General features: G+C 41.1%; 1 protein-coding gene across 5 annotated transcripts in view; it reads right to left on the bottom strand.

Annotated features, from left to right (window-relative positions):
- Positions 1 to 27139, bottom strand: part of RAB27A (RAB27A, member RAS oncogene family) — a 93763-nt gene that overhangs the window by 30976 nt on the left and 35648 nt on the right. For 4 of the 5 annotated variants that reach the window (XM_050968677.1, XM_050968675.1, XM_050968676.1 and 1 more), the window contains one exon: positions 21458 to 21578. The exons of the other annotated variant lie outside the window; for it this stretch is intronic. The gene's annotated coding sequence lies outside the window, so the exon portion shown is untranslated. The remainder of the gene's footprint in view (positions 1 to 21457; positions 21579 to 27139) is intronic. 5 annotated transcript variants of the gene reach the window in all.

The following is a 27139-nucleotide window of genomic DNA, read 5'->3' as shown; positions in this document are numbered from 1 at the left end:
GCAGGAGATAGCAGGCATCAAAAAAGCTTCACAGAAAAGCTCTTTACTGTGAGAGAAGTCAGATGCCTTAAAACTCTATCCTCTTCCCCCAAACTCCCAGAAAACGGGCATGGAAGCAGTAAGTTAAGCAATAGCTTTGCGGATGTGGTGTATAACTCCAATCTTACATAACAGGATAAGAGGGGAAACTAGAAGTCCTTGATATCATTTTGAGAAAGCCAGGGGACTTTTAGAAATGTAGAGGCTGCGGGAAGAGGCCAGAGACTACAGTTAGTTTCATAACTCTGGTGAAAGTAAGACCAAACCAAGGAAAAGTAAGAAGTTGAATTTCATCAGAGCAAGGCTTAGAGAAATTTGTAGGAACAAAATGGGAGGGCACAAAAGTAGGAGTTAAATGGAAGAAGTTCAAAGTTAACAGTGTCAAGGTTTGTGTGTGTGTCACCTGTGATAGTAATAAAAAAGAAAAACCTATACAGAATATCACACATCTTCAGTAATCGTCTGTGCTCAGACACAGCACAACACCTCCACACCCACACTCTGAAGTCCTCCGATACTATTGTAAAAATGAGATGCATGCACATGTATCAAGGAAACAAACCCAGAAGAAAGTAGTATTCATGGGTAATGCTGGTAAAAACAGTTAACACTTCTGTGCAATAGGTAGACTGGACATCTCGTGGGACTGGCAGCTTTCACTTCCTGGTTTCCCCTTTGAATCCAGCCCAGCAGATGAGTGCAAGAACTGCAGCTGTGCACTGCCACTGTCTGAATAAGACATGTGGGGAAGACCTTTTGCACCCTGCCTGGAAGCAGCACAGTATAACACACAGTTGAGGCCACATATGGGATAGTGTGCGCCCTTCTGCCCTCTTTATTATTGAAGGCCAATAGTCATGGCAGTGATATGAGCCAAGCTAGTGAAAGCTGCTCCTTTTCCAGTTCTGCTAGACTGAACTTGCTGTGGAATTTGAGGTATTGCTCTTACAACTAAGCATCAAAAGGATTCTGATTGTGTTTTGATGCAACCAATACTAATATTTCTGTAGAGGCCTTATTAATGGAGAAATCTATAATCAAAATGTAGGATAATTTTCATCCTCTTTATCTTGTATTTTGGTTGAAGAAGCAGGAGACACAGCAAGTGGTTCAATCTTCCTGAAATTCTGCATGCATGTAGATTAGAGCTGGTTGAAGGTCAACAAATTCTGTCTCATGACAACTTTAAAGGTTTTGACATTCATTTTCATTTCACATTGGAACAAAAACAAAATCTTTTGAATGACTTCATGAAACAGGATTGTGTCAAAACTGCCATTTTTGCATCAAAAAGGGAAGGTTTTCGATTTGGTTCTCTTCCCCATCATCTTTCCCCCCTCCCAAAAATAAAAAAAGTGGCCAGAGTGTCCACCTCAAAAACCTTCCTGTCAAAAACATTGTAAAAAAATCTATCAGTGTGTCTCTGTGAAATGTTTCAGCTTTGATATATTTTGTCAAAAGTTCAGATTAGCTCTAATATAGATACAGGAGAATAAATTGTAGCATTAACATTCAATTATGATTGTGCTTCTAAAGACTTTGACCACTATTAACATTTCTCGCTATACGTTTATCTTTCATTGAAGCCAAACTGTCTGTACTTATGTACAGTGTAGAGGTCACTGTCAGTGATAAATGATAACTTCTGGTAGAAAACTATTTGTACTCCACGTAGTAAACTGCCTTATGTTCTCCTGTAGATGTCAGATATAGAAGATAAGGCAACGCAGCTGTGATGAGGTAGTATGGTAACAGTTACAGTAACTATACATAAGTCAAAGCAATTTTTAAAATTAAATTTCATCTCACTCCAATTTCAATGAGGCTTGACCTCTTCTTTAATTTGACTGCTATAGCTGCTTTGTCATAGCACACTGTAGACTGGAATGGCTTTAATCTATTTGTTTGAAAGCCCAACCTTAATCTCTTTAATACAGAGCAGCAACATAGCTGTCATGGCCAGTATTACATAAGAATTTGTAATGAACGACAGCATAGTTCCTGAGCTTCCACAGATGCCTTCTGATCTGTTTACATTTCCAACCCCTTCCCCACATATTAAATGGACTCACTGGAGGCGGAGGCAGAGGCAAGAACAGTTTCTGATCTTCTATTCTCCACTACCCCAGAATGGTCTGGTTACACAACAAGACTGCTCCTGATGAACCAATCCCAATGGGTTGGTGGGGAAATGCAAATGTCAGGCAGGAGCAAGAAGTCAAGCATACCACAGTGACAGAGCATGCAGCAGGGACACTCAGTCCATGCTCTACAAGCTGCAAGTAGAACATCTGGGGCCCACATGCAGCTCTCAGAGTCTGCTTATCAGACTGGCCTGACTTGGTCTGCCTGCGTCTCGGCAGACTGACACAGCACCGGTCCCAGGCAACTTTCCCACCCAAACACGCACAGTGTAGGGCAGAGGTTCTCACAACAAAAATTTTGGTGGCCTCAGAGTGCGACCACCAACTCTTGCTGGTGGCCGCTTTGACAATTTTTCCTAAAATATTTAATTTACTTTAGGCAAAACAATAAATATGCACATATACATGTCCAAATCATTGTAATTTATCTATGTAGGAGTCTGGGTTTTTTGCAGACTCAATAATAAAAATAACGTACAGTTGTCTCTATTCTTTACTGGACCTAAACAGAATAGAAACACAAATAGGGTGCTTTGAACGTTCTTGTCTTTTTTCTTGTGGTTTCTTTTGCCTTTCTGGGTTTTTTTTGTTTGTTTGTTTTTAAGACTTGCTAGCTATAAGTAAGTCTACTCTGAAAAGTGATATTTGTATGTCTATTAATATCACTTTTCACAGCAGACTTACTCTGCCCCGGCAACCCAGGGACAAATTAAACCCTGGCTGGGGAGGTGGCTACAGAGGCAATGGGACACACAGCAGGGGCCAGAGGTAGTGAGGGGTTAGCTCGGGGTGAGCCCGCCACAGTGCAGCCAGGGAATGGAGCCTCACACCCAGAGGACAGGGCCTGGGGACAGAGTCCCGTGGCAGGAGCCTGCTGCTTGCCATCCCAGGGCTGATACCCAATCCCGCCACCCATGGGAACATGGGGAACTCACTGACTGCATGCTCCTCCAACTTGTGTATCTCCAGATGGGGGGGGAGGGGCCCCAACCACTGCTGGTGGCCCCTGGGGAGGGTCCGCTGCTCCCCCATTCCTCCTCGAATCACTGACTAGGAGGCTGTGGCCGCAAGAAAAGCCCCTGATGGTCACATGCGGCTACAGTGGCCACATTTGAGAAATGGTGGTATAGGGTATCATATGACATTGCTAAATACAAAAAGTGACACTGTCTCCTAACACCGACTCTCACAATTAGGATAAGGAAAAAAATATTACCTAAAACAGCTGCTCTGTCTTTCTCGGCTTCACTACAGAGTTTCTGCCTAGAACTATTCCCTGCTGGGCTTCCTGTTCAAATTTAAAGAACAGTTCAGACCATTGTACATGGACTGCAGGCTTAGGAGCCACCAGGATTTCTAATAAAAGACACACATGCTTGCCAAAGGAAGAAGATAAACAGAAGCTTGTCCACCCTCACAGCAACATAGTGCTGATAGGGAGTGGAAACCACCACCTCTAAGGAGCTAGGAGAAGACAAGGAAGGGAGAAAAAACAAGCCCTCTCATTTCCTCACCCCACAAAAGCCTCTGGGGAAATGGGAAGAAGAGGGTATATTGAGGACCAGTGCTTTAGATATTTATAGGAATTGAACTTCTCTTTAAGGGACGGCTGAATGCTCCTGGAAGAGGGGGAGCAAAAATAAATGCATGTCACTGAAATTATGATAGTAAATGAAAAAGCAGAGTGGAGGAAATATGAAAGTGAGGAAACACCAAAACTGCAGGAGAAAAAAACAACAACTCAACTTCAAGTGTGGTTTGTAAATGCAGAAAGTGACATTGCCCTTCACCACAAATCATTAGCAGGTTTGTATGAGTGTGTGCAGCTAAAGGCAACATAGATCATAAAATCTAATCTGATTGGCTGTTTCAGAAGACCATGCTATAAATTAAACATGCTAGGCTTATTTGTTTAAATTTCTTTGGAGTGTGGCATCTGTAAACAGCCTTGGGACGATCTGCTTGAGTTTACTTCTGTGGCTACTGGGAACTTCTTTTTAAGAAATCAAGCAAGTTTGATGGAACACTTAGAAACCCCTACCAGGTACTTTAAAATAGCTAGTCTGAGTAGGAGAGTACTAGACATCTTCTGACCCTTTACTTACGTGATATATCCATGATCATCCATTTTGGACATAATCCAGTCACTAAAGCTGGTTGGGAAAATGTTTTTCCCTTACAAAAGCTTTTGAGTTGCGGGGTTGGGGAGAATAAAAAAAATTTGTCAAAAACACTTTCAGTATTTCAATCTCAGGCAAATCCCAAATGCTCCTAGGATGCTTCATGGGAAAAGCTGTTGAGGAGAATGGAGAGCATGAGACACCTGAATAGGCCTGGCTGACTGCATATCCCTTGATGCACTGCAAGCTCCTCTCTTGACAAGGGGAGGTAATGCACCATGGCAGTTATATGGGCATAGTGCATCATGGGAAATTTGTTTTCAGCTGAAAAACTGAACACATTTTGATTCTTGGGCATTATATATTTTGTATTTAAAAAATTTAATTTTCCATGGAAAGCAGACACTCTTCACATACAAAAATTGTTCAGTTAACAACTCAATTTTTGTCCAACAATTTAGACAGAATTTTTTTTGACAAGTTCTAAGAGTTGCACTTTGATAGCATCTAAAGACTAACTAAAAACTTATTCCACAGTTCCTGTTTAAAAAACAAGCCAAAAAAAAATCCTTCTTCCCCTAGGATAGGAAAGCTCTCAGCTGTCTTGTACCCTGATTTTTGGAAGACTGATGTATATGGAATATAGATAATCTGTCTCAAAACAGTCACATAGCCAAGCTCAGCAGGGATACAAGGTACATGCTGTATTAGAAGAGATCTGGCAAAGCCAATGACAACAATGACTATGGCCATTAGTAGTATACCAGGTATCCAAGGGGCAGATTAGGCACCAGTCTCTTAGAAAATACCTAGCAGGTCACTCCTGCAATTTCTCCATATAATTTATTTAGTCCACACACATACCATGAATTATAATAGAAAATGTGACCACAAAATAAAACTAACTGATGTATATGACATTATCGCGACCAGGACAAAGGGCTAACATGCAAAAGAGTTGGGGGCGGAGGCATTTTTCAGAATTTGATATGATCAGATTCTTTTCCTTACGTTTTTGATAGAGTTGCCTATTTTTTTCAGCAGCATAAAAATCTGTTCCTTAGTGGTTGGAGGGTTGGGGTTTTTTGTTGGAATATACCCAAAAAAAAAAAAAAAAAAAAAAAAAAAGCACTTTCTTCTCATTAGCTGTTATTTGCTAGCATGGAGCTGTTGCTTCTTGATATTGAAATGCCCCCACCAGCTCTCTTATTTTTGGTACAAGAGATGTTTGTCTTAATATCAGGTTTTTCATATCCGATTTTGCTTTATCCATTCTAGTTTTGCTTATTCTATGTCAGTTTCATCTGATACACAAACAAATAAAAATACAAAATTAGCTAATTGGGAATCCCCCTAAGCCTTTGGGGATATGAGTTGAGCGGTGTCACAATTTTGGCAGCCAGTAAAAGTATCTTATGTTGTGTTAATAATCTTTTGCTCTGAGATTTATCAACACACAATGTATTGACTTAACTGAGCATGTAATCAATGGCCATTGTGACAAATTGGAAAATATCTTTGTATTATTTTTATGATGACTGTGCACGCTCTTTTATGTTTGCTTATAATGGCTTACTTGCCATTGAATTAAATCAAAAGGGGTGGTTAGAGAGACCAAGCAAAAGAGACAAAAACAATCACAGATGAGAGTCCTTGAGGAAATAATGGGAAAGCTGATCATGTTAAGAGTGGTTTACTCTTGCCAATGCTAAGCCTAGGATCAAAGGAGGATACTAAAACATTACAGGACCCCAGGCCAAGGAAAGGAGTTCGAGTGAGTTGAAAGAGACTGCGCAGGGAGTGACAGGGATGAAAGAAGCATTCAAGAAAGCACTAAAGAAACACTCAAGAAAGATAAGGCAATTGCAGAGAAACTAAATGAATTCTTTGAACTGTTCTTCATGGCTGAGGATGTGAGGGAGATTCCCAAACCTGATTCATTCTTTTCAGGTGACAAATCTGAGGAACTGTCACAAAATGAGGTGTTATAGAGGAGGTTTTAGACTAAATTGATACATTAAACAGTAGTAAGTCACCAGGACCAGATGGTATTCACCCAAGAGTTCTGAATGAACTCAAATGTGAAATTGTAGAACTACTAATTGTGGTATGTAACCTAACGTTTAAATCAGTTTGTGTGCCAGATGACTGGAAGACAGCTAACAGGATGCCAGTTTTTAAAAAATGCTCCAGAGGCGATCCCGGCAATTACAAGTTGGTAAGCCTAACTTCAGTAGCAGGCAAATTGGTTGAACTTATAGCAAGGAACAGAATTATCAGATACAGAGATGAACAGTTTGCTGGGGAAGAGTCAACATGATTTTTGTAAAGGGAAATCATGCCTCTACCAATTCTTTGAGGGGATCAAAAAGCATATGGACAAGGTTGAGCCAGTGAATATAGTGCACTTAGATTTTCAGAAAGCCTTTCACAAGGTCCCTTACCAAAGGCTCTTAAGCAAAGTAAAGCTGTTATGGGATAAAAGGGAAGGTCCTCTCCTGGATCAGTAACTGGTTAAAAAGATAGGAAACAAAGGGTAAGAATAAATGGTCAGTTTTCAGAATGAAGAGAGGTAAATAGTGATGTCCCCCAGTGGTCTGTACTAGGACAGTACTGTTCAACATATTCATAAATGATCTGAAAAAAAAGGGGTAAACAGGTGGCAAAATTTGCAGACGACACAAAATTACTCAAGACAGTTAAGTCCAAAGTAGACTGCAAAGAGTTACAAAGGGACATCACAAAACTGGGTGACTGAGCAAGAAAATTGCAGACGAAATTCAATGCTGAAAAATGCAAAGTAATGCCTATTGGAAAACATAATCCCAACTATACATATAAAATGATGGGGTCTAAGTTAACTGTTACCACTGAAGAAAGATTTTGGAATCATTGTGGATAGTTTTCTAAAAACATCCTCTCAATATGTAGCGGCAGTCAAAAAAGCTAAAAGAATGTTGGGAATCATTAAGAAAGGGATTGATAATAAGACAGAAAATATATTGCCTCTATATAAAGCTGTGGTACACCCACATCTTGAATACTGCAGGTAGATCTGGTCAACCCCCCGCTCAAAAACATATATTTGAATTGGAAAAGGTACAGAAAAGGACAACAAAAATTATTAGGGGCATGGAACAGCTTCAATATGAGGAGAGATTAATAAGATTTGGAATTTTCATCTTGCAAGAGAGATGACTAAGGGGGAATATGATAGAGGTCTATAAAATCATGACTGGTATAGAGAAGTAAATAAGAGTGTTATTTTTTCCTTTTCATAACACAAGAACTAGGGGTCATCAAATGAAATTAATAGGCAGATTTAAAAACAAACAAAAGCAAGTATTTCTTCACACAACGCACAGTCAACCTGTGGCCAGAGGATGTTGTGAAGGCCAAGATTATAAGAGAGTTAAAAAAAGAACTAGATAAGTTCACAGCAGATAGGTCCATCAATGGTTATTAGCCAGGATGGGCAGGGATGCAAAACCATGCTCTGAAGTGTTCCTAACCTCTGTTTGCCAGAAGCTGGGAATGAGAGACACAGGATGGATCACTTGGTGATTACTTGTTCTGTTCATTCCCTCTAAAGCACCTGGCATAGGGCACAGTCAGAAGACAGGATACTGGGCTAGACAGACTATTGGTCTGACCCAGTATGGCAGCTCTTATGTTTTTAAGACACCCAGACCAACTGAGAATCAGAGTGTGCAGCAAACAGGCTGTACCTTGGTCCCCAAAAGTATGAAATCATGGCACTTCTTCTGAGGGATTTGAGGGGAATGCCACATATACATAAAAGACACTATGCATTTAAGTCTCTGTTTTAAATCCATATTTTCTGAGTGTTATGAACCTTTTGGCAAATAAACCATATGTTGCTTTGAAGATTCTGTTTCTCTGTCACTGCAAAGTATTGCTGTCCACAGGTTCCCACTGGGCCTTTTAGGTATCATGGTTGGCAACTGGGAGGGAAGTGCAGCGTGCAACCCAGAGACACAGTCAAGAGCAGATGGAGTGTAGGGCCCAGCCCAAAAAGAAGTGACAGCAGGGGTCTGTCACTTGAAAGGTGTGTACTTGGTGTTTGGAAACTGGTTCACCCAGCTTACACAGGGACTGTGACAGTCAGTACCTTGGAGAGGTATTTTCAGCCACAGCTGGGCAGGTTTCTGCTAGTACTGTATATCTGGAATGTAATTAGAATTCCTGATGTTTCCAGGTTTAAGTGTTATTTGTAATTCAGAAACATTTTTTCTGGGAATGTTTAACATATCTGTTATGGAATAGGACATACTATTTCATCCTGGACAAGAGCTAGTCTGTAGCTTGTGGGAAGTAACTTGTTTTCTTCAATGAGTTAGCAGCCTGTGACAGAAAAGCAGAGATCCTAACAGATGTCAGATCAGGGCATATGCATTCTTGGAGCACAGTCTGTTACTGGAGGAATATGTTTCTAATCCTTTTAAAAGGGAGCACAACTAGGACGTCAGTGTACTTCTGTGCAAGAACTTATTGCACGGGTTTGCCTCTCCTGAGAGTCACACTGTGCATTAGCATTGGCTATGCTCTTTATTACAGGAGTGAACTCTTACCAAAACTTTCAGGTTATCCCCTACCAAAAAGATTTGAATTGCTATTCCAGTATAAAGAATAGGAGTACTTGTGGCACCTTAGAGACTAACAAATTTATTTTAGCATGAGCTTTTGTGAGCTACAGCTCACTTCTTTGGATGCATAGAATGGAACACACAGACAGGAGATATTTATACATACAGAGAACATGAAAAGGTGCGTCATAAACAGATAGTTAACGGTTAATGTCTCTTTTACCTGTAAAGGCTTAACAAGCTCAGTGAACCTGGCTGACCCTGACCAAAGGACCAATCAGGGGACAAGATACTTTCAAATCTTGGTGGAGGAAAGCCTTGGTTTTGTGCTTTTTGGATTGTTTTTTGTTCTCTCTTGGGGCTAAGAGAGGCCAGAGATGCAACTAGGTTCCTCCAATCTTTCTGAAACAGTCTTCCATGTTCAAAATAGTAAGTATTAGCTAGAAAAGGCAGATTAGATTTATGTTTGTTTCCTTTATTTGCAAATGTGTATTTTGCTGGAAGGATTTTACCTCTGTTTGCTGTAACTTGTATCTTATGCTAGGGGGGGAGTGAGTCCCTCTGGTCTAGGTAAAGCTGAGACCCTGTAAACATTTTCCATCTTGATTTTACAGAGATAATTTTTACTTTTTCTTTCTGTAATTAAAAGCTTTTCTTTTTAAGAACCTGATTGATTTTGTCCTTGTGTAAGACCCAAGGGGACTGGGTCTGAACTCACCAGGGATTGGTGGGGGGAAAGGGAAAGGGGGGGGGAAGGTGAATTTTTCTGTTTTAAGATTCAAGGAGTTTGAATCCCAGTAATCTCTCAGGGTAACCCAGGGAGGGGAAAGGTAGGGGAAATGGTTTATTTCCCCTTGTTTTAAGACCCAAGGCGTTTGGGTCTTGGTCTGCCCAGGGAAGGTTTTGGGGGGACAAGAAGTGCACCAGACACTGAATTCTCTGGTTGGTGGCAACGCTATCAGATCTAAGCTAGGAATTAAAGTTTAGAGGAGTACATGCAGGTCCCCACTTTCTGGACGCTAAAGTTCAAAGTGGGAAAGAGACCCTGACAAGGTGGAAGTATGCATACCAACAGGAAGAGTCTAATCTATTGAGATGAGCTATCATCAGCAGGAGAAAAAAAAACTTTTGAAGTGATAATTAAGATGACCCGTAGAAGGTGTGAGGAGAACTTAACATAGGGAAATAGATTCAATTAGTATAATGACCCAACCATTCCCAGTCTCTGTTTAAGGCTGAGTTAATTGTATCTAATTTGCATATTAATTCGAGTTCATCAGTCTCTCTTTGGAGTCTGTTTTTGAAGTTTTTTTGTTGCAAAATTGCCACCTTCAAGTCTGTCACTGAGTGGTTAGAGAGGCTGAAATGGTCTCCCACTGGTTTTTGAATGTTATGATTCCTGATGTCAGATTTGCATCCATTTATTCTTTTGCGTAGACACTGTCCGGTTTCGCCAATGTACATGGCAGAGGGGCATTGCTGGCACATGACAGCATATATCACGTTGGTAGATGTGCAGGTGAACGAGCCCCTGATGGCGTGGCTGATGTGATTAGGTCCTATGATGGTGTCACTTGAATAGGTATGTGGACAGAGCTGGCATCGGGCTTTGTTGTTTCAGAGTAGCAGCCGTGTTAGTCTGTATCCGCAAAAAGAACAGAACAGGAGTACTTGTGGCACCTTAGAGACTAACAAATTTATTTCAGCATGAGCTTTCGTGAGTATAGTCAGTTTTCCAGAGCCATGAAAAAGATAACCATAGGACTTTAATGGAGGCATTGGTTAGGCAGGCTGAACTAGTCTGTAACAAGTTGTCCATTCACACCAGCCTCTTCTCATTGTTCTTTTCATTTTACCACTCTTTGGGCAGGATCCTACATTCTGATGTGATCTATACTTCAATGAAAAGAAACTGACCACACTTGAATAGGACTTCCTGTACACCACATATTCATAGTATATTCTCTTGTTAAAACTACTTAGCGAGGTAGCCTTAGCAACTTCTCTTATTAGATTATTCCATTATCCAATTGGTAAATGAGGAACTTGTCTAGTATCTGTCCTGAATATACTTCCTCCCTGCTGTCCTCTGGTGTCTATGCCTTGTCATGGTGGGACAGTTTGCATGCAACCTACCGACCGCTATGCCTACCTTCATGCCTCCAGCTTCCATCCCGGACACATCACATGATCCATTGTCTACAGCCAAGCACTGAGGTACAACCGCATCTGCTCTAACCCCTCAGACAGAGACCAACACCTACAAAATCTCCACCAAGCAAGCATTCTCAAAACTACAATACCCGCACGAGGAAATAAGGAAACAGATCAACAGAGCCAGACGTGTACCCAGAAGCCTCCTACTGCAAGACAAACCCAAGAAACAAACCAACAGGACTCCACTGGCCATCACATACAGCCCCCAGCTAAAACCCCTCCAACGCATCATCAAGGATCTACAACCCATCCTGGACAATGATCCCACACTTTCACAGGCCTTGGGTGGCAGGCCAGTCCTTGCCCACAGACAACCTGCCAACCTGAAACATATTCTCACCAGTAACTGCACACCGCACCATAATAACTCTAGCTCAGGAACCAATCCATGCAACAAACCTCGATGCCAACTCTGCCCACATGTCTACACCAGCGACACCATCACAGGACCTAACCAGATCAGCCATACCATCACTGGTTCATTCACCTGCACATCCACCAATGTAATATACGCCATCATATGCCAGCAATGCCCCTCTGCTATGTACATCGGCCAAACTGGACAGTCTCTACGGAAAAGGATAAATGGACACAAATCAGACATTAGGAATGGCAATATACAAAAACCTGTAGGAGAGCACTTCAACCTCCCTGGCCACACTATAGCAGACCTTAAGGTGGCCATCCTGCAGCAAAAAAACTTCAGGACCAGACTTCAAAGAGAAACTGCTGAGCTTCAGTTCATCTGCAAATTTGGCACCATCAGCTCAGGATTGAACAAAGACTGTGAATGGCTTGCCAACTACAGAACCAGTTTCTCCTCTCTTGGTTTTCACACCTCAACTGCTAGAACAGGGCCTCATCCTCCCTGATTGAACTGACCTCGTAATCTCTAGCTTGCTTGCTTGCTAGCACCTGCCCCTGGATATTTCCACCACATGCCTCTGAAGAAGTGGGTATTCACCCACGAAAGCTCATGCTCCAAAACGTCTGTTAGTCTATAAGGTGCCACAGGATTCTTTGCTGCCTTTGCATGCTCTAATGATCCTCAGAGTCTGTGTCAGCAGGGGCTTTTTACTCCTGGTAGATTCAACCGTGCCATACTGGTCTATGAGGGAGGGGCCAGACAAAAAAAAAATAGACACTCTTGTTGGGGGTTAGGCACAGGGCTAACAACTCTGTCCCGTAAAAAACAGTGACTGAAAAATTGACCATTACTGTGGGTGACGGCCTTCAGGAGTCAAAGACCCATATGACAGCCAGTGGTGAAAGCTGAAAGGAAGCCACTGGCATGAAGACTGACGTGCTCAACACCAAGACAAAAAACAAACTTGGGTTTTAGAACTTATGGACAATGTATGAAACAGGGAAGCTAGCTCAGATGACAGCAGAGATGAGATGCTATAGCTTACACACCCTGGAGTATCAGCAATAGCAGATGGACAGGATCAGGGAGATTAACAGCAGCTTTGGAAGAAACTTCGCTCTTTTCTGGATGGGATGATGGACATCATAAGGGTGTTGCCATCCCTTTGAAAAAGGGAATGGAGCATTCCCTGCTTGAATGGAAATCCATCAGCAGCAGACTTGTGAGAGCCAAATTGAAAGGGAAACAGAATAATATCACCCTGATTCAGTGCTATGCTCCAACAAATGACAGTGATAAAGAAGTAAAAGACAAATTTTACCTAGCACTATAGGCGGAGTTAGAGAGAGTACCATGCCACAACCTAACTATCATCATGGGAGACCTGAATGCCAAGGTTGGTAAGGACAACACAATGACAGAGCAATGGGAAGATATGGGTGTGGCACCATGAATGAAAACAGAGAAAGGCTTGTTGATTTCTGTAATATGAATGACCTAGTCATCGGTGGAACTCTGTTTGAACATCGTGAAATTCACAAATTGACATGGTGTTCTCCAAACAGCAGAGATAAGAACCAGATTGACCATATCACGATCAATGGCAAATGTTGACGCTCACTGACAGATGTGAAAGTGAAAAGGGGTGCAGATGTTGGCAGCGACCACCACCTCGTGACAGCCTCCATCAAGCTAAAACTGGGAAGTGTGGGTCTACCAAACAAGGGACATAGACATTAAGATATTGACAGGTTAAAGTCCCTTGAAATACAGAAAGTCTTTGTTCTGCAGTTAAACAGCTTTCAAGCACTTGCAGACCTTGATGAAGAGGAGGGGAATGTGGATGAGGCGATCAAGAAGAAGTGGGACAAAGTAACAGCAATTTATAAACAGTGCAGCGAAGCCTGTCTAGGCTACAGGCAGAAGAGAAGGAAAGGAGTGGATTACACCGAGCACATGGAATGCCACAGAAACCAGACAAGCCCTGAAGGAAACAAAGTTTTAGACTCAAAATCCCAGAAGCTAAAGGATGAATACCATAAGCAGTATAGCAAGGCACACCAGGAGGTCAAATGCTATGTGAGAGCAGACAAACGGCAATATATGGATAATCTTACAACACAAGGAGAGGATGCAGCTGCTCGTGGTGAACAACAAACCATCTACAAAATGACACGGCTGATCAGTGGTAAATGGCAGATACCACCAAACACTCTTACAGGAACAAACAAGGCCACCTACTAACAACCAAAAAAGAACAACAAATGCGCTGGACAGAGCATTTCAAAGAATTGCTGAACAGGGAGCCACCTAAAGAGGAAGCAAACATCCAGGAGGCAGATGATGATCTTGATATCAGCACAGACACCCCAGCTAAGGAAGATATCATTCAAGCCATCAAATCCTTTAAACATAGGAAAGCTCCTGGCAAGGGTAACTTGAATGCAGAATTGTTCAAGGTAAATCCTAAATTAGCAGCATCTATCCTGGCCCCTCTATTTACATCAGTCTGGGAAAGGGAAAAGGTGCCAGATGAGTGGACCAATGGGGTTATAATGAAGATTCCAAAGAAAGGAACTCTCAGTGACTGTAATAAAAGTGTGATACCACACCAGTTATCTGTGCCAAGCAAAGTATTATGTAAAATAATAGTCCACCATATATATCAGAGGCACTTGATAGCATTCTCAGAAAAGAGCAAGCTGGTTTTCAGAAAGGGCGTGGATGCACAGTCCAGATCTTCATTCTACGAAACATTAAAAAACAGTGCTTAGAATGGCAACGGCAACTCTAAATAAATTTCATAGACTGAGAAGGCTTTTGAGAGCATTCACAGGACCAGCCTATGGCACATTCTGCAGGCATATGGAATTCCTTTCTGTATAAGGAATGTCATCAGAAGTTTCTATTTCAACTTGACATGCAGTGTTGATCACAGCGAGATCAGTTTTGAACTCAAAACCGGAGTATGTCAGGGGTATGTCATTTCTGGCAATGTTTAAGAGGATTGCATCAACTGAGTTATGCAATGTACAACAGAAGACATGCCAAGAGGCATTAAATGGACACTCTTCTCATCCCTGGAAGACCTGGACTTCGCAGATGATGTTGCTCCCCTATCACATACCCAACACAATATAATATGCAAGAAAAAACAACTCAACTCAATGCAGTCAGCCAGCAAATTGGACTGAAAATCAGCCACAGTAAGACAGATATCACAACCTTTAATATTGCCTCACCATCACCAGTACGGATAGAGGATTATGGTCTCACCAATGTAGAAACGGTCACGTACTTGGGCAGCACCATCAGCCAGGACAGTGGAACAAGCCAGGACATCCGGAACAAAATCAATAAAGCTAGGATCACCTTCAGGAGCTTAAATACAGTCTGGAAATCATCAAAATACAACACCAAAACCAAACTCAAGACTTCTCAGAGCTGCGTACTTTCAACACTACTTTATAGTGCAGAATACTGAGGAATGAGAAAGTATAACATGTCTTAACTGCTTCATTCCATACAACCTGCCTCAGAAAAATCTTCCATATCTTTTGGCCCAGAACAATCTCAAACCAAGATCTATTGACACAGTGCAGCCAAGAGGATCGGAGCACCATCACTGCCAGGAGGCATTGGAGATGGATCGGTCATTTGCTTCGAATGGAAACTGATTCCATCACCAGAGTAGCAATAAAATGGACATCTAAAGGCAAGTGAAAATGAGGCCGCCCGAAAACAGCATGGTGAAGAGCTGGGGAAGACAAGCTTTAAAACCTGGGGCACAGCTGGGAAACTATTGAAAGACTTGCCAGAAACAGACAGGAGTGGAGGAGCTTCATCACGGTCCTAAATGCCAGAGGTGTAATAGGAACGTCATGATGATGATGATGATACTTCCTCCCTGCCCCACTCTCCAAGCTTCAGGCCAGTATTATTCACGGGAGCAAGGTGAGAAATGTGGAGCTCAAAAGAAAAATTAAGGAAAAGCAATCTCTAGTATATTGCTTATGATTTTCCCACTACCAATTGTCTTTGTTAGTACTACAGTTAACACACATCTCCTTAGCCGTAAGCTGACAAACCTTTGTCATGTGATGGTTACTTTTCATAAAGAGTTCTTTCTTTATTTTGAAGAAACTGTATGGCCAGTGAAGTATTACATGACATTTTTCTTCTGCTATGTTTAGAACATTACATGCCAGACAGACTTCCTGCCCTTCCCCAAATAGGAATTTCCCACTAATATCTTTATTCAGAACATACCTACATTGCCTCCAAGAAAGGTGCTCTACTGTCCTATACACACACAAGTGCTGTGTATAGTCCAGAGAAAGTGCACTAAATTACTCAGGAAAAATAGGTTGCCAGTGATCAAACTAATGTAACTAACGTAGATTCACTGCATAAAGATATATTAGAGTATCTCAAAGGCAATGTTCAACTCAAGGAAAATTCAGACCAGTAATTACTGTACAATCAAGATCAGCAAAGTCTAACACACATTTATAAGAATCAGAAGATCCCATGCAAACTGTAACCATCAAAATGAACAGTGATCTGAACTTAAGTTACCACAAAAATTATAACTATTAAAAAAAGGTATTAAAACTCATAAAATGGAACTTGCATGATAAAATGCAAATAGATATGAAAGAAGCCATTCAGATATGGATGTCTACCCACAAATCACAAGAGAGAAAAGTGGTATACAGAACATTTTCTAATGAAGCAGACAAATTCCATTTAATAGACCATTAAAATAAATGCTGCCTTTCATGGCCTGTATAATTCAGTCACAGATTTACATATTAAAACCTAGGCCCCAGTCCTGTACTCGATCTATGCAGGCAGATCGCTGCACACATGCAGAGCCCCACTGACTTCACAGGCTTCTACACAGGCACAAAAGTCCATCCAGGTGGATCCAATTGTGGAACTGGGACTCTAGTCAGGGAAATTGTCTGGCAATAAAACATACTTGTCTCCCCTCTCTCTTTTATATTTGTGCCAACATACAGGCTATATTTAAACCTAACTTTCAGAAAATTGTTAAAAATTGAGATCTATAAGCAGTGCAGAATACTTGTTACTACTTCTGCAGTCTCAAAGCATTAAGTGAAAGCTACTTCATCAAAGAGTGAAATAGATCATCTTAACTGGTATTAATCAGCACAGCTCTGCAGCCTGTAATGGAACTACACCAATATACACTAGCTGAGAATCTAATCAGAAAATCCCAGACTCATTTTGTCCAACTCTTAAAACAGCCACATAGGACCCAATCCTGCTCCTATTTAAGTCAATAGCTGGCCCCTGTTTTATTAGTGGGAGCCAAGTTATTTGATAGGAATAATGCATTATTCCTACAACACTTGTTTTAAAATGTAGAAAGAGGTCAAATATATTCTTGGTGATGAATGAAGTCAGTCAGAAAGGGGTTAAAAGCAGCCAAGGGAGACTGGTTGGGTAGTCAGCCACATGTGTGGTTGCAGGCTGGCAGGGCACAGCTGACCCAGATAAATGGGCAGGCTGAGAGAGGAGACTCTTGCTCCAGCTGGGAAGTGGAGAGGACTAAGCTGCCTGAGAGAGCAAGCAGGGTACCTGAGACAGAACAGGGCTGGGGAAGGGCAGGCAGAGCTGAGGCCTGGTGAGTCCCCAGGCTGAGGCCTTGCTAAAGGCCAGGGAAGGTACTAGAGCTGCAGGGAGGCAGCTGGGGCTAGAAAGGCAGCAGGTCCAACCCTTGACAGTGATGAGGGGCCATTTCAGACTGCAGTTTGCCCCTGAGAGAAGGGGCTAGATGACGACTGGCAGTAGCCACAGAGGCAAGGGAGGTATAGGGATTTGGGGTTCCCCTGGGAGGGGAGACCCAGAGTGTGGGGGCACTGTTGTGGGGCAGTACCCCAAGGTAAGGGGCACTGGAGTCCAGGAGGGACACAGAGCCAGAGGTGGTGGAGACAACATGGCAGGTAACCGAGGACGAGAAACCGGCCAAAGGAGGGCACTCCTGAGCTGGATGAGCTAATTCCCGGACTAATCAGTAGGAAGCACTGCACCGGTGAGTCGGCGCTCTGCTACATGGAGTTACACCAGTTTGACCCACAGTTTCTTTCTGCAGAATTCTCTCTTTTCCTTATGACACTTGAACTCATTTCCTTGATTCTTCTAGGATTTCTTCCAAGACTGCTTTTCCATCAAATGCTAAAGCAGAGTTCATTTTAGTTTTTTAATTGGAGGAAACTTGCTTAACTTTTGTTGGTTGTCCATTTTAATGGATTAGAAAACTAGATCACTGAATTGTTTACAGTTTATTAGATTTCCTTCCTAATGACACCACTAGCTAACCTCATCTTGACTAATTTTCCTATGGTTTAGTTATTTATTTTTAGCAGCACTGTGATAAAAGTTTGAGTTAAAGAAAGTGCTCTGAGCAACTCAGACAGAGAATGATGAAAACAGAATACATGCTGGAAAATGGGCAAGTTCACCAAAACCATCTTGAGGTCGTAACACAAAGTGAGGGAAATTAGCCAGAATGATGATAACCAAATATAGGGGGTGCGGGGGAAATAAATCCCCAAATGAGTTAGTTTAAACTATTTTAAAAAATTCTTTAGATAATCAGACTAACTAGAATGGATTACGAAACTGATTTCCAAACAGGATACTTAACACCCACTTTAAAATTATTCAGAAATATTACATTAAAAAAAATGAGCACCTGAAATGATAACAGCAAGTCTATCTAGCAGAGCAGGAAAAGAATTACGAGTCTGACTCTGGGAAAAGGTGTTTACAGGGAGTTTTGTTCCAGGCTATTTTACTTAATTCTGTTTTGAACAAGATAGTTCTTTATAAAAGACAACAGCATACTAATCACAGCAGAAAAAGAAGCTGTTTGTGTATCTGCTTAATGAGGTTTGGAGCTCAGCCTTATAAGTATAATAAGCTGACTAAGAAAGGGACAGAAGGAAAAGGAAATAAGCCCAATGCCAGCGAGATGGTTCATCCAAGTCAAAACATTTATGGAACCTAAATTTTTTAGGCATTTACATTTACAATAGAAAGTCTGATTAAGCTTAAGGGCAGTGTAACGGAGCTCTTTTCAAAACCAGATAAGCAGAATCTGGTGACTTCAAAGCTAAGAAGGACCACAAGTTTGGGAGCAGACTCGTGATTTTCCCGCAAAAAGGAGGATGATAATGGTTCCTTCTGCTCTGTGAATAATTCCTTCTGATTTATTTATGGTATGGTGAAGATGGCAGTCTTAGAGGTCACTACAGTTAGTTCTTTATCCCAGCTAGAGTTGAGCATTATGTGAATAATGGGTTTTTCAGTTCATTGATTTTTATTTGAGGTGGGACAATTGCCAAACAACATTTGTTTCAGATCAAACGAAAGAGTTGGTTTTAATTTTGAGCATTTCAATGTTTTTTATTTTAATAAATTGGAAGGAAATTTCTCACAAGTCATTTCAAACCAAAAAATTTAAACATTTCATTTCAAAGATATAGTCTTAACATTTAGACTTGTAGAGGGGTGGAATGTGTGTTGATAAACAAACACACTTCATGAAATTGTTCTCTGTTGCTGCATTTTTCACCAAAACATTTCACCCAGCTCCAATGAGCACTGTGATGGTAACTGCGAACATGTGCTCAGGGGCGATAATGGGGAGTAGTGATCTGGGGATCTGTACAATTTATGAACCCTGTATGCATCATTACCAATCTGCAAACTCCCTTCTGAATATGGAGGCTAAGTATCTTCTCTGTGTTTTTTTCCTTTATATTGGATTTGAAATGCCAAAGTTGCTGACACAAGAGGGTTGCTGACTTCGGTGTTCAGCTACTGAAATGTAATTGCTTATTGCTCTAGACCAGTGCTTCCCAAACTTGTTCTGCCATTTGTGCGGGTAAAGCCCCTGGTGGGCCGGGTTGGTTTGTTTACCTGCTGCATCCGCAGGTTCAGCCAATCGCGGCTCTCAGTGGCCGTGGTTCGCTGCTCCAAGCCAACGGGAACTGCTAGAAGCGACGGCCAGTACGTCTCTTGGCTCATGACGCTTCCAGCAGCTCCCATTGGCCTGGAGCAGCGAACTGCGGCCACTAGGAGCCGCAATCGGCCGAACCTGTGGATGCAGCAGGTAAACAAACCGGCCCGGCCCACCAGGGGCTTTACCTGCACAAGCAGTGGAACAAGTTTGGGAACTATTGTTCTAGACAAAAGACTGGCTCTGACCATGAAAACTGATCTGTCAGGGAGAAGGTCACCTGACAACAAAGTGTCCTGGATTTGCCTCCTCAGATGTCACCTCACAAAGGGACTGGAAGGTTACAAAGGGCAGGTGCTGATCTATTTGGGAATTCTTCAGACTTTCACCAGCTCACACTGAGTGGAGCTGCATATAGGAAACTGATGAGCCCAGGAAACATGCCAGAGAGGCCAAGGGAGGAAACAGTGCTGCACCCTGCCGAGACCCAGAGAAGCTTAAAGCACAGAGGGGACTCCATGTTGGAATCCTCTCATTCTGATCGCCACCAGCTGGGGGAGCCTGACCAGATCTGTGACATCGGGGGGGCCGGGGGAGAAACGTGGCTTAAGATGGACCAAAGACATTTCAGGATCCTCTGAGGAGTATCCTTTGGGCTGAGGAACAAAAATCTCACATGGGTCCTTCAACACAGATATGTTTGCAGTCCTAAAAAATTGTCTTCTTAAAATCAAGTTGCATTTGTTATACAATTGACCATCCTTGTTCTTTTGATCACTCGCATGTTAATTATGTGAAAGAGCTGACCCAACTTTGCAGGATGCACAGTTTAAAAATCAACCCACAGAGAGAAGCAGCTCATGATGTTTCACATGTAAAACTACACACCCTTCTACCAGCAGAGACAGTAGAAAGGGAGGGCTAGTCTCCTTCCAAATAGGCTATTTCACATACAAAGATCCTGCATCAGGATCCACTAGCACAGACCCTCGTGGGCATGGAATCTCATCGATATACATTGATCTACATGAATACAGAAGTTTAGCTCAGTGGATCTTGATGCACATTCAGGGCCAAAAATCAGATTTCTCCTTCCTATAAATTGTTTTATCCTCCAAAATTTAGTTTAGCTATAAAAAGCTTATGCATTACTGCCATACTTAGATTAAATATGCAGCTAAAATATAGTTTTACCCCATAACAGAAATTCATACTACAAGATCATTAAAAAAAGTCTTGTTTCAGTTTTGTTTTATATGTACATATCGGTAGTTATTATTTGCATAATATTTTGCTAATGTATCTTTACATAAGAGTTTAGGTAATTATAGTCTCAGACTATGGGCCAAAAAATTCTACTTGGTTAAATACAGATTAAATATTTACTCTGTATTTATTTATCCAATGACTGACTCAGTTGTAAAGCAGAATATCAGCAATCTGACAAATACTTTTCAATAGAAAGCATATATAAATCAAGAGTAAAATAAACTTTCCTGCCTCTGAAGTTTTTAAGATCATTTAGAGAGAAATCCTCTGCAGCCTGCAGCACTGATATCCTTAGCTCGGTCTCCACAACCTCAGTCAGGTTGGTTTTTGACTCAAACATTTACAATCACCAAACACATCATTCTAAGAGAGCTGCATTCTAAGAGAGCTGCACCAAAGAGCTGCATTTTGTTTAGCTCCTTACAAAAGAGAGCAGCACATTCTATATAACACCATATACTGCATTTATAGAGTCTTAACTTCACTTTCACCTCCAGGACTTGAGGATTTAGTACAGCTGATTAAGTCTACATCAAAGATGAAATAAAAATGTTTAAAATCAACTTTTCAAAGTACAAGAATTGTGTTTAAAAAAAAAATCACAGTATTTAGATTCATTTATGATAAACTCTTATCAGCACCAGAAAGTAACACAGTAAAATATGTATGTAAATCACTGAGAGAAAAAGGAGTTTACATACCTGGGATTAACAGGAAATAGTTCTGTAGTTTTCTAGATCTACTTTAATTACAAGTTCCCCAGTGCTGATGCAGTTTGGATCTCTTGAACACCACATCCATGCAAAGAAAGTTGGTTTTCATCTACAGTGGATCTCAATGGAGAAAAAACATGCAATTTAGAAAAGTATATTTAGACTCAAATCACCATTTGCACTCTGATGTTATGCTGCCTATACGGTAACATACAAGATCAACCAGCACTGTAAACACATCACAACCCACCTAATTACTTTCAGCTGTTTGTCATGTGGTCTTGCTGACTGATCAAGTGACTTCTTTTCCTCCTTTCACAAGTCTAGCAACCCAGTTAACTAGCCCGTCTCTACCATCTAACTGTAAATGTATCAAACCTTTGCTTAACCCAGGGATCAAGTCTGAGTGTGTGTAGCTAAAAAAACAGAGTACCTTTTATCCATTTTTAAATAAAACAAGCTACAAAAGGATGCTAGCCTATTATTGTGAGGTTGTTTTTTGTTTGTTTTTTTTTACAAAATGTTTATAAATGGGACATCAGCCAGCATCAAGCAAAAGCTCCCCAAATGTCATGAGCAATATCAGTTTCAAGCATGCTGGGTCCACATCTTCCCTTACAACTGATCCATAACAACAAAAACAGACAAAAGAAAAAAGAGGCAGGGAAATCTTCAGTTAAATAGGACATACGACAGCAGTAGGACGAGAATAAGATGCCAGAGAATTTTAGTTTTTAACTGATCCTGCAATGAGCGTCAGACAGACAGACCCCTACTCTGCACAGAGCACCACTGTAATCACCTCTGTGTGGGTGCAGGAATCCACCTGCATAGAGTTTGTTGCAGGTGTGCAATGTTAACCATTAAATAGATATTTTCTTAAATAACTTTTTACACTTAAAATGAAGTTAGAGGCATTTCATCAGTATTGAAAATTTGCAGAGTAGAGGACATGTCTATTATTTACTTCTATTTCTTCCCATAGAAAAAAATAAAATCACACAATACTAAGCAGTATAGCGATGTACATACAGACTTTTCCCCCTCATAAAATAACATTAAAGGCTGCATAGCAGGCTATACAATATAGCACCATTTTACTATGGTTTTCAGATTTAAAAGTAAAAACCTTGGCTAACAGTTGTGGCTAGCACTGTTTCTATTATAGTATAGATGTGTCTTACTTCCACTTTGAACAGCTGGTCACATTAACCTCTTCTAGAGTATTTTACTGCTTTCAGCTGGTGGATTTAATCCTTTAGCTCAAGCAACAGAGGTTCATGCTTTATAGTGCTCTCTTGTGCAGGGCACTATACAGACAGAAGAGAATGTTTTACAGCTTTGTTCAAATTATAGTTACAAATTTTACCTTTGAACATAGTATATATATAAGAAAATATCAGTTTACGGATTTCTTTAGAACTCCACCAACTCAACAGTATTGAGAGAGCATTTTATAACAACTGTTCATTTTGCAAAAAGCTACAACAACCATCTAAAATACAAATTCCATGCTCAGAGCTAGCATCATGTTGCATATACATGCAGCAATATGTCACTTGATAAATTAGTATCACAGTGTTTGCCAAAACCCCACCCATACTGTCCCATTACATTAGCTCAGTCAGAAGGACAAGTTTAACAGTAGCAGAGTGGTGCCAGAGCAAAGCACTACCATCTTTTATTGTGAGCAGTGAGAAGTTAAACATGAAAATTAAGCCAAGACTACAGGGTGTAAATGTATAGGGCAGTGTTTCCCAAACTTGGGACGCCGCTTGTGTATGGAAAGCCCCTGGCAGTCCGGGCTGGTTTGTTTACCTGCCGAGTCCACAGGTTTGGCTGATCGCAGCTCCCAGTGGCTGCAGTTCACTGCTCCAGGCCAATGGGAGCTGCTGGAAGCGACAGCCAGTATGTCCGCTGGCCCGCTCCCCTTCCGCAATTGGCCAGACCTGTGGACCGGGCAGGTAAACAAACCGGCCCGGCCAGCCAGGTGCTTTCCCTACACAAGCGGCATCCCAAGTTTGGGAAACACTGGTCTAGGGGATCAAGACCCAAGAAGAGATTCCCATGAATTCATGTGAACTGAGATCACCAAGTTTTCCACAGCTCTATAGCATCCTCAAAATCATTCACAGGTACTTCACATATTGAAATGATTTCAAAGGAGTCCCTCTAACTGATTAGGCACTTAAACCACATCTTCTCCAATAGATGCCAGATTACCTTTAACATAACTCCCTTTCCTCCTTCAAGGCTCTCTCCTCACTATTTCTTGGTTTGCGCTCTCACTTCTCAGCTCTAGAAGAAGTTTGTTCTCCGATTTAATTATTTAAAAGCATGATTATGTAAAACATCCCACAGTGCAGAGGGGCCCTGTACCATTTATTTAAGCCTTGTATTTGTCCATTGCAGATGGAGAAGCCCAGCAGTTGAGTTTCCCCATCCCCAAACAGGTTAGCATGGAGGCAGGTTGGGTCAGCAGCTAGTGGAGCTGCAGTTACACAGATCCAGTAGTCTTAATTCTTGCAGAAATAGAGCAGAGAGACACTGCTGCCGCTATTTTTGCTCAAATACTGCAACCTCAAACTCTACCGCTGGACTGCGGGTGCATTTCATGCATAAAGCCTGATTATTCCTACTTTATGTAAGTGAAAGGAAAAGACTTTAACCATACTTACTTCTGTTACTGAGGAATCCATCTAATTACCTTAACATGCTTGGAGTACTTACATAGGTAAATCCCAAATATTCAAAGCACATGTACACTATGATTTATAAATGCTTGTCAGTGAGAGCTGAGAGCATCAGTACTGGTCAGAAGGGGCTCAGTACCATGCAGTGCCAGGATGTTATTGATATGATCTATTATTTTATGCTGGTCTTAGAATTTTATTTGGAAAAAATATATATTAATTAAGGAAGGATGGCTACTAGCAAATAAAAATACACTATTGTTGGCAGGTTTAGTCTCTATTTGTACAACTTTTCAAGATACAAAGCACTATATAAAGTACGAAGATGTTAAAACAGATCTAATTTAACATGCACTTTTAAGAAAAAAATCTAGATAATTGATCAAAATACCTCATTTGTTGGTGAATTTTATATTAGAAATGTATACAATTATAAAACTGTAACTACCTGGTCATTCACACACAAAACTGACTTCCTCCTTTTCTTAAACCATCTCTTTGATTTGTGCATGTTGTTCAGTACAGCCTAACAATACCAGGACTCAAGTTTTTTATCAACTGGTTCTGGTCAAAATTAGGTGTTCACGTTGAGACTCTCCATTCTGATCTGGGACAATGTAATGCAATTTATTTAATAAGTGTGCAAAATACACTGTCCTGCAGACAGTCACTGGTCACCACTGCTTGAAAAATGTTAGGAGTATCTAATTTATTTAGAGATATCCTGAATAACTGATAGGAACACAATCCTGCAACTCTTACTTGTTTGAGTAATCACAAGCAGCCCCACTGAAGTCAGTGGTCCAATTCCTTAGTATTTTATTAAGTCAAACTCCCACTGGCTTCAAAACAATAATACGGCAGAATAAGAACTGGTAAAAAAATAAAATTATGGACCAATCCTGTTCCCACTGACTCTCATGGAAGGAAAAATTGGACCTTTACAAAAGGGGATCATAATTTCAATCAAAATAGTCTGGTGAATAAAGCTGCCCTCCATAAATATAGGCTTCAGAATTTGTACCCAGATTCTTAGAGGATTTTTAATAGCTTTTATAGCTTATAGATTCAAGGGTCAGAAGGGACCAATGTGATCATCTAGTCCGACCCCCTGCACAAAGCAGGCCACAGAACCCTACCCATCCAGTTCTATAACAAACCCTAACCTATGCCTGAGTTATTGAAGTCTTCAAATTGTGGTTTGAAGACCTCAAGCTGCAGAGAATCCACCAGCAAGTGACCCATGCCCCACGCTGCAGGGGAAGGCGAAAAACCTCCAGGGCCTCTGCCAATCTGCCCCGGAGGAAAATTCCTTCCCGACCCCAAATATGGCGATCAGCTAAACCCTGAGCATGTGGGCAAGACTCACCAGCCAGCACTCAGAAAAGAATTCTCTGCAGTAACTCAGATCCCATCCCATCCAACATCCCATCACCAACCACTGGGCATACTTATCTGGCGATAATCAAAGATCAATTGCCAAAATTAGGCTCTCCCATCATACCATCCCTTCCATAAACTTATCAAGCTTAATCTTAAAGCCAGATATGTCTTTTGCCCCCACTACTCCCCTTGGAAAGCTGTTCCAGAACTTCACTCCTCTAATGGTTAGAAACCTTCATCTAATTTCAAGTCTAAACTTCCTAGTGTCCAGTTTATACCCATTCGTTCTTGTATCTACATTGGTACTAAGTTTAAATAATTCCTCTCCCTCCCTAATATTAATCCCTCTGATATATTTATAAAGCTTAAATAATTCTGACCCAAACCTGTTGCAGTCTCCTTCCAACACTACTTTGGTGTAGCTATATCAAGAAGTGCACTTGTACAGTGTAGCTCAAATCACAGTCTTATTGTCTTCTCCATAAAGCATCACAGAATTTACTTCAGTAGATTTCATAAATTCAGAACTAGACAGTAAGAGATCACTAATTCCAGGAGGAAGTGAACAGTCTGACAAATGGTTAGCGTAATGAAGTCTTAGGCAGCTCAACCAGGACTAGATATAATTACAGGCCCAGCCTGACGAAAGACACAGGAAATCAAAAATTATATAGCCACACTTTTATAGGACTTCACAGAGAACCACAAAGAGCTTTGTAAAGGTGGGTACGCAACATTATCTCCATTGTGCAATGGGGAAACCCAGGCACTGTAGAAACCAGGACATGGGCGGTCCGGCCTAGTGATCAGGAGGAAGAGTGTGGAGCAGAGAAACAAAGGTGAGGGTGTGACACCCTGTACCCCATATTCATACTTTCATATGGTTATATATTTTGTACAAAGTGTGCCTTGTGAGGTATCATTTGAAAACTCAATCTTCTGGATATTATTACCCTGTTAAAATGTGTGTGACAGCACTACATACAAAATTATGAGCTTTTGCTTTACATTACTAAAATATGTTCTGGTTCTGGAGAATGCCCCCAGACTAGCTCTTCAGAAACAACGAAGAACTGACCACAGGTGTTAGGAAACTATTAACTGCTTAGGCGGCAGAGATGATGTAAACAAGAAATTTATATTTCATCCGAGAGAATGTTCAAGTCTCACGTACACAGGAGACTATTCTAAGCCCCAGCAGGTAGTAATCCTGAAAGAGAAGGAGGAGGAGGATATAAAAATAAGACCGTGACCTCCACATCAACCCTCTCTTCCACCCATCTTGCTGTTCATGACATCAGTGAACATCTGAAGGACTCTGAACTGAGGGAGGGGGTACATGGCTGAAAGGAAAACCAGTCTGAACTGTTGCAGCTTATGAGGAGAAAGTCATTTTGCTTTTAAGTTCATTTAGGTATTAGCTTGTGTTTTTATTTCTTCTGTAACCAATTCTGACTTTTATGCCTTATCACTTAGAATCTATCTGTAGTTAATAAAATAATGAAACAAAACAAGTTTATCTAAACTAGTGTGTTTGGATTGAAGTGTTTGGGAAGCTCTACATAGGATGACAAGACTGATGCATAATCATTAC

Source organism: Gopherus flavomarginatus, chromosome 9 (assembly GCF_025201925.1).
Source record: "Gopherus flavomarginatus isolate rGopFla2 chromosome 9, rGopFla2.mat.asm, whole genome shotgun sequence".
Lineage (NCBI taxonomy): Eukaryota > Metazoa > Chordata > Testudines > Testudinidae > Gopherus > Gopherus flavomarginatus.
The sequence above is the reverse complement of the archived record's forward strand: the minus strand, read 5'-3'. Positions and strand labels throughout refer to the sequence as shown.